Source organism: Eucalyptus grandis, chromosome 5 (assembly GCF_016545825.1).
Source record: "Eucalyptus grandis isolate ANBG69807.140 chromosome 5, ASM1654582v1, whole genome shotgun sequence".
Taxonomy (NCBI): Eukaryota; Viridiplantae; Streptophyta; class Magnoliopsida; order Myrtales; family Myrtaceae; genus Eucalyptus; species Eucalyptus grandis.
This window is the reverse complement of record NC_052616.1, coordinates 52,983,714-52,996,786: the sequence shown is the minus strand read 5'-3', so window position 1 is coordinate 52,996,786 and position 13,073 is coordinate 52,983,714. Positions and strand designations below refer to the sequence as shown.

Sequence of the window (13,073 nt, the reverse complement as noted above, 5' to 3'; positions counted from 1 at the left end):
GCAACAGTTGTTTGGTTATCATAATTGCACGTGGTTGAATTATATGAATTGTGTTAACTGCGGGAAGAAACCGAGGCGAGGTAAGTTCTCGTGTGATGTGGCTAGGCCACCCTTGGCGTATTTTCTTTCTAATAGGGATTTAGGGGTTGAACTTCTTTGAGACATTGTCTCATCCCGGTTGTGGGATTAAAATTTTAGGTCCACGGTGGACGGAGCGACCAAATAGCTTTGGTTGGCCTTGAGGAGTTGCAGAGGTGAAGTCATAAGGATTGGAGAACGTGTCCTGCTAGCTGGTTTTAGGATAATTCCCCTTTTTTTGAGCTGGTCTATTTTGTAGGCAGTCCAGTGTTGTATTTAAACCCTTGGTGGTTGTAAATGAGTGTTTGGTATTGTGATTGATTGCCTGCATTTTTATCCCAAGTTAAATGTTGTTAAGGGGTTTGTTTCGCTTCCGCATGCGTAAATAAATGAATGGGTCGGCGACGTATCCTGGGATGTCGCATATTTGATTGACCATAGTGGGATGTGCGCGCGCTCGGGGTTCGGGGCGTGACAGCTTCAACACAAAAACCTTGTTCAACTACTCTAATCTTGCTTGGAGGGAAATGAATACTGCGTGCCTACGATTTTGTGCCAAATATAAGCTTTGATTACTTCTTATTTGGTACGTTGTAGTTTAACATTCTTATGTGCTTAATGTACAATTTGCTTGAAATAAAATAATCAAAATTTCACTAGCTACAGAAACCTTGAAATTTTTTGTTTTTGTTCTTTCAACTGATTATTGGTTTTTCTTGAGCTACATTTGATAAATGAGAGTAAGGGTGTGTTTGGAAGTACCATTTATAAGGCACTTTGGACACTCAAAGCCCTTTGGGCCAAGTATTGAGTGTTTGGGAACAAACTTGAAATCCCTATGAGGCCAAAGTTGGCATTCTAAAGGCTGAAAGCCCAAGGTAGGTCTGAGGGTGCCTTGGGCTTTCAGCTTTGTCGACATACAAGTAGGGTGTTGTTCATATTTTTATTTTCTTACAAAACTATCCTCACTCACTCTCTATTTTTCTAGTTTTGCCATCGTCATTGGACTATTCATCTTCTTCTTCATTGAGGTTGGCCAACGTGTTGTGCGAGGCTGTGAGCGACAGGCGACGACTAGAAAAAGGTCAGCATGTTCGCGATGCAAGCAACCGTCACCAAGAGGTGGCACGACCACCATGCCATTTGGATCGCAGCGAGGTCTGGGTCACTAACTTTGCCGCAACCTAAATCTAGGTCACCAGAGACCTCGTCGCAACCTAGATCTAGGTTTTGGGAGGTGGCACGACCTCAACGCCCCAAATTTGGGTCGCGCGACCCTCGATGACCCAGCTGCGACCCAGATTTGGTCATGGCTGGGTCGCCGGAGATCGCACAACCTCGCTGCCCTAGATCTAGGTCGTGATAGGGTTGCTAGAGGTCACGCAACCTCGCCGCCCCATATCTAGGTTGACCAACCTCCGGCAACCCTCACTGGGGGTCGCCCGACTCGAGCGGCCCTCCCCGGTTGTTTCAAGGCAGCTTGAGTTAGATGTCGGCCATCAGCGATAGATTTCGATCGCTAGCCAATTCCTTTATTTTTCTTTTGATGAATTTTTTTTTTAATGAAAAATGTCCGTTGTAAATATAATCTCTCCAAATACTATTTTGCTCAAAGGTATTTCACAATGTAATTTTAAATTATAATTTAACAAATACAATTTGCATTCTAAAAAACCCCTTCAACTTAAAGTCCTTTATATTTTCCCAATGGCTTTCTTCAAAAGTCCAACCAAATGAACTCTAAATATATTTTGGTATTGTGTGATGAGGTTCGCCTTGAGTTTTTGAATAGGTGTCACATCCTAGAACATTAACGAATTTTGGTGAACGATGTAGATCTCGACAAAAGGGGAACAATTGGATTGGTCATTACGTTATAAAATACTATCTGGGATTGCTCCAAAAATACTATATCTACATGAAGATTCTCATCTCTAGATCATCCATCATGACCTAAAATATAGCAATATCTTGTTAGATAGTAAAATGAACCCGAAGATTTCATATTTTGGTATGGCATAGAATTTTTGGAGTTGATTAAACTCAGACTAACACAAATAAAATTGTAGTGACTCTGTAAGTGTTAGTGTCTGAATAAATTTGACTTTGTGATTGGATGCTAGACTTGCTCATTTGATCTATTTAAGGATGCTACACAATCTGAATCTAAATCCTAATTTACATATGACTAATGTTCGTTTTTGCAGTGGTTACATGTCTCCAAAATATGCAATGCATTGAGAGTTCTCAACAAAATCCGATGTTTATAGCTTCGGCATACTACTAGAGATCAACAGCAAGAGGAGTAACTTCAACCACCAATTGGATGGGGATGAATATCTTGCTAGTTATGTGAATTTTTCCATGCTACTGCGACAAATATTGGAACCGCACTCTTTGTAATGTTGGTCAAGTGAAATTGAAATTCCTTTCTAAAAACTTAGTCATTTTAGCATATAAAAATACTTGTGGCTTTTGTTATGTTCCTTGTTCATATGTGATTTTCTACAAAATTCAGATGTCTTGCATGATGAGTCATTGAATCAGTGCGACAATTCTGTGACGATTTTTGAACTTATTCTTGCAGGTGTGGAATCAATGGAGGGAGGGCACACCCTTGCAAGTGTTGGATGCAGCTATCATAGTTCCATATTCAAGCGCTTCGATACTTGCACATTTTCTTACTATGCATTCAAGGAGATCTTACTATTAGACCCACCATGGCCACAGTAATCCTCATGCTCAGCGGTAATTCCATTACCCCGCCATTGCCTCGACATCCAACTTTCTTCATCGAAAGTAAGCTTGCCCCAATGAACAAGCTTGAATAGAAGGAATCCACAAGTAGCATGTCAATTATTGAATTGTACCCCTAGTGAATGGTGGTATGACTAAAATCCTCCTTCATGCAGTTGTGTCTTCTTAGTTCTTTGATTGCTTGATTTAACTTTTTAGTTAGTTGTCCTGGTATTTAATTAGATTACCCCCATCAATCTTTTGATCATGAAGTTGACGGGATGAGCACGTAATTGGTGTCCTCTGGGAATAGGAAGTCAAACTGTCTTTGTCGTTTTTGGTGATAGGGTTTGCAAAACCCTCACCAAGGACAGTCGATGATCTACAAGCTGTCTATAATGAGATTTTAGGACCGATTTTGACATTTGGTACTGTACTTTCTAGTAGCTTTAGCTCGATTAGGGAACTAATCTTTAACTCCATTGAGCTTTTCTTGGGTAACTCCAATCATTATTGTAAAGAAGAATTTATACAGCAGACACCATCCTATATTTAACCAAGTGTGTGCGCGCATGAGAGAGAGAGAGAGAAAAAGCTATATGGCACTTTGAACATAATACTTGAGATGGTAAAAGTTAGAGTAACATAATACAATTTCTTCTTTTCTTTTAAATTCACCAATCAATTACGATGAAGAATTTTTTTTCTTGTCTATTTTTTTTTCTTTTTGGGAAGATATAGGTTTTCTTTTTTTCCTTGTAAGGAATTATTGAACTTGCGTCATCCACCTCTTCATGCATATGTCCACTCCATAACTGTTAAACCAAAATATACCCATTCAATTAGAAAACAAAACATTAAGCGGAGATCTTTTTAATGGAAAATAATAAAAGGAAATTCATATTTTAATATTTGATTTGGTAAATAAGCTAACTCGTCCTCCTAATTTCCCCAAAAGTCTCACCAGGACTTTGAAGCACGATTTTCATTTTTTATGTTACAAGTGCACAATCATTCTGGAATCTTTGACGAGCTTCCCCCATGTCTAGTGGACTCCTCTTATTCCTGATATTATCTCTACGACTTTCGTATTTTCTTTTTTAAGTACGAAAATATCCATTTTAATAATGTGAATCAATAGTCTCTGCAAGGAATCGAGTTTGCTCTATACATCTGATTTATATGCACAACCAAGATATTAAATTGCAAAGCCAATGTCATGGGGGTTTGATTTAGGAAAATAATAGATTTATTAAGACTATTTTATACAATTAATTTATTAAATCATATTTTAGGCTATTGATGATTTCTTTTATATGACCATTTCTTAAGTTAATTGCTCCTAATCTCACGTATCTCTCAATAAAATAGCTTTGTAAACTAGATTTAATAAACCACTGGGGTTTGGCCCAGTGGCCACTTTTAGGGGGAGGTGGAGGGTTCGAATCCCTACCTTCTTAGGAGGAATTAGGATGATGATGATTTAATTTAAAATGTAGGTTTCGACTCCCACATCCTACAAGGAGGTAGGGTAAAAGTCTGCGAGTGAGCATTATAGTAGAAGTAGAGTAGGACTGATTGAAAAAAACAAAAAACTAGCTTTAATAAATCTAGCTCCATTGTTTTGGGTTTTAACTTGTTGACATATGCTACTTTTCGTTGTGTACTCATGAAAAATGACCAAAGATTATGTCAAAATGTGTAGCACACAACCTGTCAATCACAAAAGTCATCACATTTTTATAGTATGTGCAGTCATGTGGCAAAACCCTCTTAATAATATGTGTTGAGAAAACATTCCCTAATTGATTTTGATGATTGACAAAACTTAAAGAATTTGATTCCGATATAAATTATTTTCAGGTGGAAAGTCTAATGAGATATGATCAAACAATATCATTCAGAATTTGAGTCGTGGCTCATTTCCCTTCCTTACATAATTTGTCCAACGGCTAGGAAGGAGTCAAATGCTCATGTAACGGCTAGTTGCAATTGGTTAGATTCTCTATCATATTTATAAGGAGTTCCAAAAGAAAAGTCTTCCTAATACTCATTGAATATTCAACTTTCCTAGAATATCTTTTAATAGGCGAAACATTCTTTCCAATTCTAAGCACTTAACCTTTGGAAACTCGAATTGCCATATAGGCGACAGAACATATAGGAAGCTTCACCCTTGCCGATCCTGAACTAGTCAAATCTTCTCAACCAGATTCAGGCCAAGGGATAGATTGGCTGGTTAATCCTCTTGGATATATCTCCAATGGACAGCTTGGACTAAGAGGAGTATAAGAAGAGGTTTCGAAACTGACAGAATTAAGAATTTGTATTTACAAGAATTGAAGCTTTTAATTCCAAAGTCTGAAGAGTGTTTTGAGATCTTTTACTTTCGTCTCTATGAGTGAAATTATATAACCTATTAGAGGTTAAGAGTGTGTGAGGAGTGGGTCACATAAACCTTAGTGTTCTTGGCTCAATTCTTGTAACCTTTGATCGATTCTTATCAGTAGATTCTAGCCAATAGGTTGTAGCGCAAGAGAGTGAACGTAGGCTTGCAAAAGTTGAAACATTATAATTTTTTGTATACAATTCTCTATCCCTCACTCCTTTTAATTATTGTAATAGAATTGTACACTCGTAAAATCTAACCATTTCATCAAAAGTAGTCTTGCTCCAATATTTGTTTAAATTTTTTCATTTCCGCATAATCACCTATTCACCCCTCTCTAGGAGATATTTATAGCCATAATAATAATATGTTCTTTCCTTCCATGGGTAACTTTATTATATTCATTTATTAATTATGTTGCATAATCTTGTTTTTCGTGATGATGGATTTTTTTATTCATCTCTTAATATTGTTATTTGTCAAATATGAGTGAAAAATTAGATTTTATATCATAATAGGTATCCTACATTATTAATCTTTTTCTAAGTCACATCATAATACATAACAGAATCCATTTGTAAATGGATACTAGTTTAAATAATTATTACCAAAAATTATTTCTTGCACATCAATTAGAGATTTATTATCAAAATATGTATAAGAATTAGAGATGCAGAATAAGAAATTTGCTAGAATTAGAATTGACTAAGGTGATTATAAAAGTAAATTTCTTTGTAAAGCTCGTACATGAGCCTTTATATCAAAGAAGATGTAGTAGTTCTTAACTTTTTCCTCGCTACAGTAATCAGCCAAAAGCGCAGAATATTTGACTGAGTCGAAGTGACAATCAATTCAACATGATGGCACTATTTACTTAGGCATTACAGAATCTTTATTTCTCAAATTACTGTCACCACATGAGCTCCCCCCCAACGTGGCCCAGCCTGCCTCCACTTCATAACGTTCATCTCCCTTTATTTAAGAAGAAAAAAATTATTCAAAAAGTCATAAATTTATTAAACTGTGATCGATATAGTTTTAAAATTTTTAATTATGTCGATTTAATTCTAAATCTTTTGATAAATTGCCAATTTAGTCCTAAAAGTGTAAATATATTCCTAAACATTTTGACAATTTATCAATTTAGTCCTAAATTTATTATTTTGATATTTATTGGAGGCATTATATTGGTAAACCGTAAAAAAAAATTAGAATTAAATTGATAAATCATCAAAAAATTTAGGACTAAATTGACATAATTGAAAGGTTTATAACTGAACATGTTTCAGACTTTTTAGACAATTTTCCTTTTAAAAAGCTTTGGAATATGCCTAGGGGCTTAAATTATTCAAATATAATATTTATTTATTTATTTTGCGAAAAAATAAATGATTTGAAAATATTTTTAGAAATGATCGCTTATAGTAAATCGTGTTTGGAAAAATGCTTTTTAAACCATTCTTCTTTCGTGAAAATGAAGTCCATTGATTCATTCAATTCAGTCAACGGGCCCGTTTGGTTCGGCTTTGGGAAAATACCCTTAAGAGAATGCAAATACCTTTGAGGTAAAGGGGTTTTCCGAAATGCTAGACTGTTTGGTAAACATATATTTGAAAAGCCTTTTAGTGTGACCAAATTAAGTTTTTTAGTTTTAGTATTTTTAAAATTGCAAAAAAAGAAACAATGACTATATAACCTTTTACATTTTCATGTTGAGAGTAATGTAAAAGATATATATTAGTAAATTTATTTAAAAATTATATTGAAAGAATTTGATTATAGATTAGATGCAAAGCTCAACTTTTGGCCTAGGGTTCTTTTAGGTTTGTTTTCAACTTTGAATATATATTTTTAATTATTGTAGTATTAATCATCTTCGTTAATTAATGATCATTCTAGTGTATTGATAAAAAATTGGGCAATTGATTGTCAAAAGATAAAAATGACAAAAAAAAGAAGAAGGTGAACCCAACAATTTGCAAAGGGTTTTTATTATTTTTTAAAAAATAAAAACTAAAATCCAATGAAACTCCGTCGTTGATCAACGGCGGTTGGGGTGAGGGAAGATGATCGGTTTAAAAAAGAAGAAGTCAACAGATGAATAGTAGAGGTGGACTTGCATTTCAAAGGCCGTATTTGGCCAAGGACACCTCCAAATGTTGAACCAAACACCTAAATTTTTTTCCAATGGGCTTTCGGGGCTAAAAGTCTCTTAGGAATGCTGAACCAAATGGGGCCATTGAGTGGAATATTGCCAGCTTTGCATCTCTAGGCAACGTGTCACGTTTGGCCTTGTTTTGGATAAAAGAATGAAGGATTAGTATGATCTCTCACGTTACCTTCTTTTGCTTTGTGGGATATCCACATAGAAAACTGTATACTATTAAATATAGAGTTAGGCGCATTTTCGTCTCTTATTTTAATGGTTTGAATTCTTGCTATTCTGTAAAAAGTTATCAATCTAATTCCTAAACTGGGGAACTTTATTATAATATAGAAAATAGAAAGGAAAAAAAAAGAAGCTTTGAGAATTGATCTATTTATTACTGTTTCAAATAAATAGACCGCCTATTAATGACGTGCTGAAGACAAAATCCTTCAACTAATTTTCTCACAATGTATAGAACAGAGGGTCCCTTATCTTAATTGTCTGACATATCAACTGGTAATGCTAATCTTTTTTTTTCTAAAATTATAGAGGGAAAAAAACAGATGAAGGTACATGAAAAAACGAGCGCCTTGTTCCTCAGAACCATTCAAAGCACCAAAAACTACCAGCACATGATACTTGCCTGTTCTTTTCCTTCTTTTCCGCGGTGTGCTTATACTTGAAATTTTTTTCTTTATTATGCGTAGGTTTCTGGTCGTGGTTGAAAATGCCGTCCAAAGTTTTTGGGCGACCATAAGGACACATTGGTCCTGAATTTGGTGATTTTTTTTTCCGTTGCAAGGGCTGTATTTTCTTGGACCAGAATTATTATCTTAGAGAGTCTCTCAGTAAGATTGCTGAACTCTCCTTTATCCAGTTGGACCACGAATTCTGAGTATTATATTTCGACTTGATATAGCCAGTTAGCAAGAGTATCCAGCCAAGCACCTGGGGTGGAAAATTTTGTTTTGGTTTGTTTGCTTTTTTTGTATTATTTTATTTTGGGGCCAGCATTTGAAAAGCTGTTCTCGACTTTCCTATTTCCATGTTGTCAACGTGAATCAAAAGCTATCAATTCACAAGCGATGACTTTTTTGTTTCATCCTTATCGGCTCTTTTTTCATCGTCAACTTCGGATCATTTGAATGGACATTTAAAAAGCCCTTTAAGCTCCAAAGTTCTTTCACCCCAAATTGAGGTGTTTGGTAATCATCATTCAAAGAGCTTTTAAATGAAAGTGAACTCTTAAAAATGCTAAAAGCTTAAATCTAATAGAGCATTTATCAGCATTTTCGGAAGGGTTAATACCTGACAAATCCTAAACTGGTACACTTGTGACAAATTTACCATAAATTATTTTTGACCATGAAAAACCCCAAACTAGTATACCCGTGACAAATTTACCCCGGGATTGACTATAAAAAACCCTAAACTTGTACATTTATGACAAATTTACCCCAAACTAATTTATTCGACTGCAAAAAACTCCAAAATGGTAAATTTGTGACAAATATACCATTTGCTAAATTGGATTAATACCACAAAAAAATCACAAAAATTGTAAATTGTGACAAACGGAGCAAAAAAATCCTAAATTGGTATATTGGTCAACTGTTACGTGTCCTTTAACTTAATAATTTGAGAATAAAATTTAATAAAAACTAACGGAGGGTAAATTTGTCACAAGTGTACCAGTTTGGGGTAAATTTGTCAAAGGTATACGAATTTAGGGTTTTTGGTGGTTAAAAAAATAGTTTGGGGTAAATTTGTCACAAGTGTACCAGTTTGAGGTTTTTAAGGGTATTAACTCTTTTCGGAATGCTGAAGGGTTCATTTAATGAAAATGTAAATTACCTATTTTACCCTCAAAATTTATTGAAAAACAACTTTTGCGAAAACCAAAAAAAAAACCTAGATCTGGTTCTCCCCCCTTCCATCGCTCTGCCTTTTACTATAGCCGGGTGTTGGAATTTGTGATCCAATTCTAGAAACTTCAAGATAGATTTGAGCTAGAAAATTCAAGAAAAATTCTAGAAGAGTCTACAAGCCGCCATCTCTTGTGTGTTCTAGAATTCTCCATCTTATGTTAGTAGCTATTTGTAGAGAAGTCTAGAGACTCCACCTACTTTGTAGCCTATATAAAGGAGCAAGCGCTCCATGTTTTGGGGAGGGGAGATAACCATAAAAACCACATCATGTAGCTCCCTCACCATCACCAACACTTCCTTCAACTATTGTAAAATTATTTTCATAAACTAGTGAAACTATCGTTGTCCCATAAACCTTCTCAAAATATCCTATCCTTGTCCCTTGTCCATCCTCTATCAAATATAAACTATACCATGCTTCTGCGCACGTTTAAATTTTAACATGATATCAGAGCCAGTTGCACCCAGGTTCGTAACTGAGCCAGGTGTAAAAGCCAGAGATAGGCACATCGGATGGTTATGGGCGTTTGTCCTCACCATCCTCAACTAAGAAGGCCAGAGCCCGAGCGAGAGCCAACAGAGCCAGAGCCGGAGCCAAAGCCAGAACCAAAGCCGGAGCCAGAGCCAGAGCCTACGAGAGCCAGAGCCAGAGCCCAAGCTAACAACTACAACTAAGAGCATTTTGATGCCCGGAGACATATGGGACATTGTTGAAGAAAAGTCAACAAAAGCTGCTGGCAATAGAAAAATGCAGAAAAATGGAGAAGAGACTAGAAGATCCGAAGAAGCCGCACGAGCATGAGATAAAGAAGCAAGTTTGTAATTTTATATTAATTTTTGTACAAAGTCGGTTATGTATGGCGGTGGATTCACGCTTATAAATATGCTTGTACATGACCATTTGAGGGTGTGAGGGAAATACCTCCACCGTGTGAGAGGTCCACTTGTGTGGGAAAACCCTCCACCATGATTATCTCTATCAAACTATTTCCTTTAATTAATGAAACTATTTTCCCTCATATCCATGTTTTTTATTCTTGAACTATCCTACCTTGTCCCTTGTCCATCCTCTACAAAATATATCATGCACTTGCACACGTCACTAACCAAAAACTATAACTAATACCAAGACCATGTTTCCGCAGCGCACACATCCAAAATATTTTTTTAACACCGGGCTTTTGTTGTCGTCCCTTCCGCCACCAGCAATCTCTTTCCTTCACCGTCGAGTTCAGTTCGAACCCATCTGCTGTTCCGAACCGCAGGTTGTCCCCTCTGTCTCTGTCTGTCTCTCTCCCCATCATTTGCTTTTTTGCCGGGTCCGGAATCTCCGCGACGGAGATCGAAGGAGGAGGAGGAGGAGGAAAAGGAGTTGGAGATGGAGATGGGAATGGAAAGTTCTTCGCGTGCTACCTCTTGGTCTCCCTCAGCCCTCGCCACAAGGGTTAAACCTACATCGGGTAACCATCTCTCCTCCCTCCTCCCCTTCCGTGTTTGGGCTCCGATCACCGTTCACTTCCCGTCGCCGATCGTGATCCGGCGACGGGTTTGGCTCTCTTGCGCATCTCTTGTCGACGGCGAGCTGATCTTGAAACCGGCGGCGTGATTTCTGCGTCTATCTCGGACAGGTTCACGGTGAACCCTAGACGGCGAATCAGGCAACACAACGGGGAATTGATGTGCGGAGCGTGGAGGACCAAGTGAAAGCGACCTTGGGAAATGGTCTTCTGCATCTACGGCTTCCCCTCCCATGTCTCCGCTCTTCAGGTTCGGAAATTGAAAGAACAATTTCAATAGCAATTTTTTCGAAGTTCGTTCTACAGAGCACGAGTCAATTGATCGCTTTCTTGGACTGTTTTCATGAATTGAGGGTTTAGACTTCTGTCTGTACTCAAAATTACTGAATTAGTTATTCGTCTACTTCTTACAGCCATTATGCCGTCAATGCATGCTTGGCTCCGCTATATTCAGTTGAAGGAATGCATGTGATCACAGTGGAGGGAATTGGAAATCGAATGCATGGCCTGCACCCAGTTCAAGTAATTTACGAATGGTTTTTGTTTGTTTTGCACTAAGCATGCTGTTTTTCCTCTTCGTTCTATTAGTGTCTTTGGCTGGTCTCATATGAAAGGAGTTCTACCCTAATATTCTCATTGTCTGCAAGCAATGCCATTATTTTGTGATCTTCTAAGAATGAATAGAGTAGTTTTGCGGCTCCTTATGATCTGACCTCGATAGTTATGAGATTTCTAAATGCATTTCCAATTCTTTCTCAATCTATGGATTCTATTTTAAGTATTGGATGTATCATCTGAAGTGAGGATTTGTCTTTGTGGGTCAATATGGAACAATTCATTGATAATTTCTTATTTAAAATTTAGAGGGAGAACTGATGAAAACTGTTTTGTCACTATTGTAATCTTAAGCTACTGATCACTCAGTTGTGGGTCTTTCTTTTAGCAAAAAACATAATAGGCCATTCTGTCAATGACTTTGTTGCGTGATTGAACGAGGATAGGTGTAGAGACTCTATGGGAGCTGTGTGTGATAGATAACCAACTAGCTCATCAAGCACGATAAGGAAAAACAGATGACAATTTATGTATCACCTTTTGTCATTTCCAGATTTTTTCCATTTTCATAAAGGTTTCACTTTCATCAAGAACTTAGAAACCATTATCCCATTAGCCATTTTTTATCAGGACATCTCATTTGGCAAAGCATCGGTTTTACTGTTAAGTAAGATATGGATTGTCATGTGAGTACAATTCTTTATCAATACTTTGTACTTTGTGAAGACTCAACCTCATTTGCATACTTGGTTTAGCTCGTTCTGTCCAGCTATAAGGGAAGTTTGACTATGGATTTTTGAAAAGCTGCTTTCCATATTGCTCCGCAGGAATCACTTGCGCGTGCTCATGGTTCACAGTGTGGATTTTGCATGCCTGGTTTTATTATGTCGATGTACCCTCTGCTGAGGTCAAGTCAAAGCCCACCCTCTGAGGAACAGATTGACGAATGCCTTTCAGGAAATTTGTGTCGATGTACAGGTTACAGACCAATTCTTGATGCTTTTCGTGTTTTCGCTAAAACAGACAATAGCTTATATGGTCCTCAGCCATCTTCATCATCTGTTGAAGAAAGCAATTTTGTCTGCCCTTCAACTGGTAAACCTTGTTCGTGCCAATCAGGAAGTCTAGTTGATTCAGAACCAACCAGAGAATCTATATGTTGTGGACAAAAATATAAAGCAATCTCCTACGATGAGGTTGACGGTAGCCTGTATGCAGAAAAGGAGCTTATATTTCCCCGAGTTGTTATTGAGGAAGATATCTTATTTGAGTTTGAGCGACTTCAATGGTCTCAAGTGGTACAGACCCTCGCGACTTAAGCAGGTATTGGAATTAAAATCAAGATATCCAGATGCCAAATTGCTAGTTGGCAATACTGAGGTTGGAATCGAGAGGAGGCTCAAGAGAATATCTTGAGTGTAGGATGCTGTAGTTTAACTTCAGAATAATGATGGAATCATCTGTAAGGATGTAACTTCCGCTTGTGCTTTATAATAAACGTACGTGAAGTAGATCACTTCCGGCGATCTCTTTCCTGTGAAGGCGATTGGTTGCATTCTAGAGGACGAGTAACTTGCTGTTAACTTTGGGAGAAGTTGATGCAGCAGTTGTACTTTGGCGAATTTACTGAAATACACCAGCAAAATGTTCGAATTTTGAGGGAAGAGTATATATCAACGTGTTATATATTGTGTTATATCACGAACCCATCAAGTCTTCTG

At 37.1% G+C, this 13,073-nt stretch overlaps 1 long non-coding RNA gene across 1 annotated transcript; it reads left to right on the top strand.

The window, feature by feature from the left end:
• Positions 1-10,542: 10,542 nt before the first annotated feature.
• LOC104439077 lies at positions 10,543-12,222 on the top strand. The gene is made up of 4 exons (XR_005551004.1): positions 10,543-10,740; positions 10,909-11,047; positions 11,211-11,319; positions 12,180-12,222. It is a non-coding gene; the product is annotated as an uncharacterized LOC104439077 (long non-coding RNA).
• Positions 12,223-13,073: the final 851 nt, after the last annotated feature.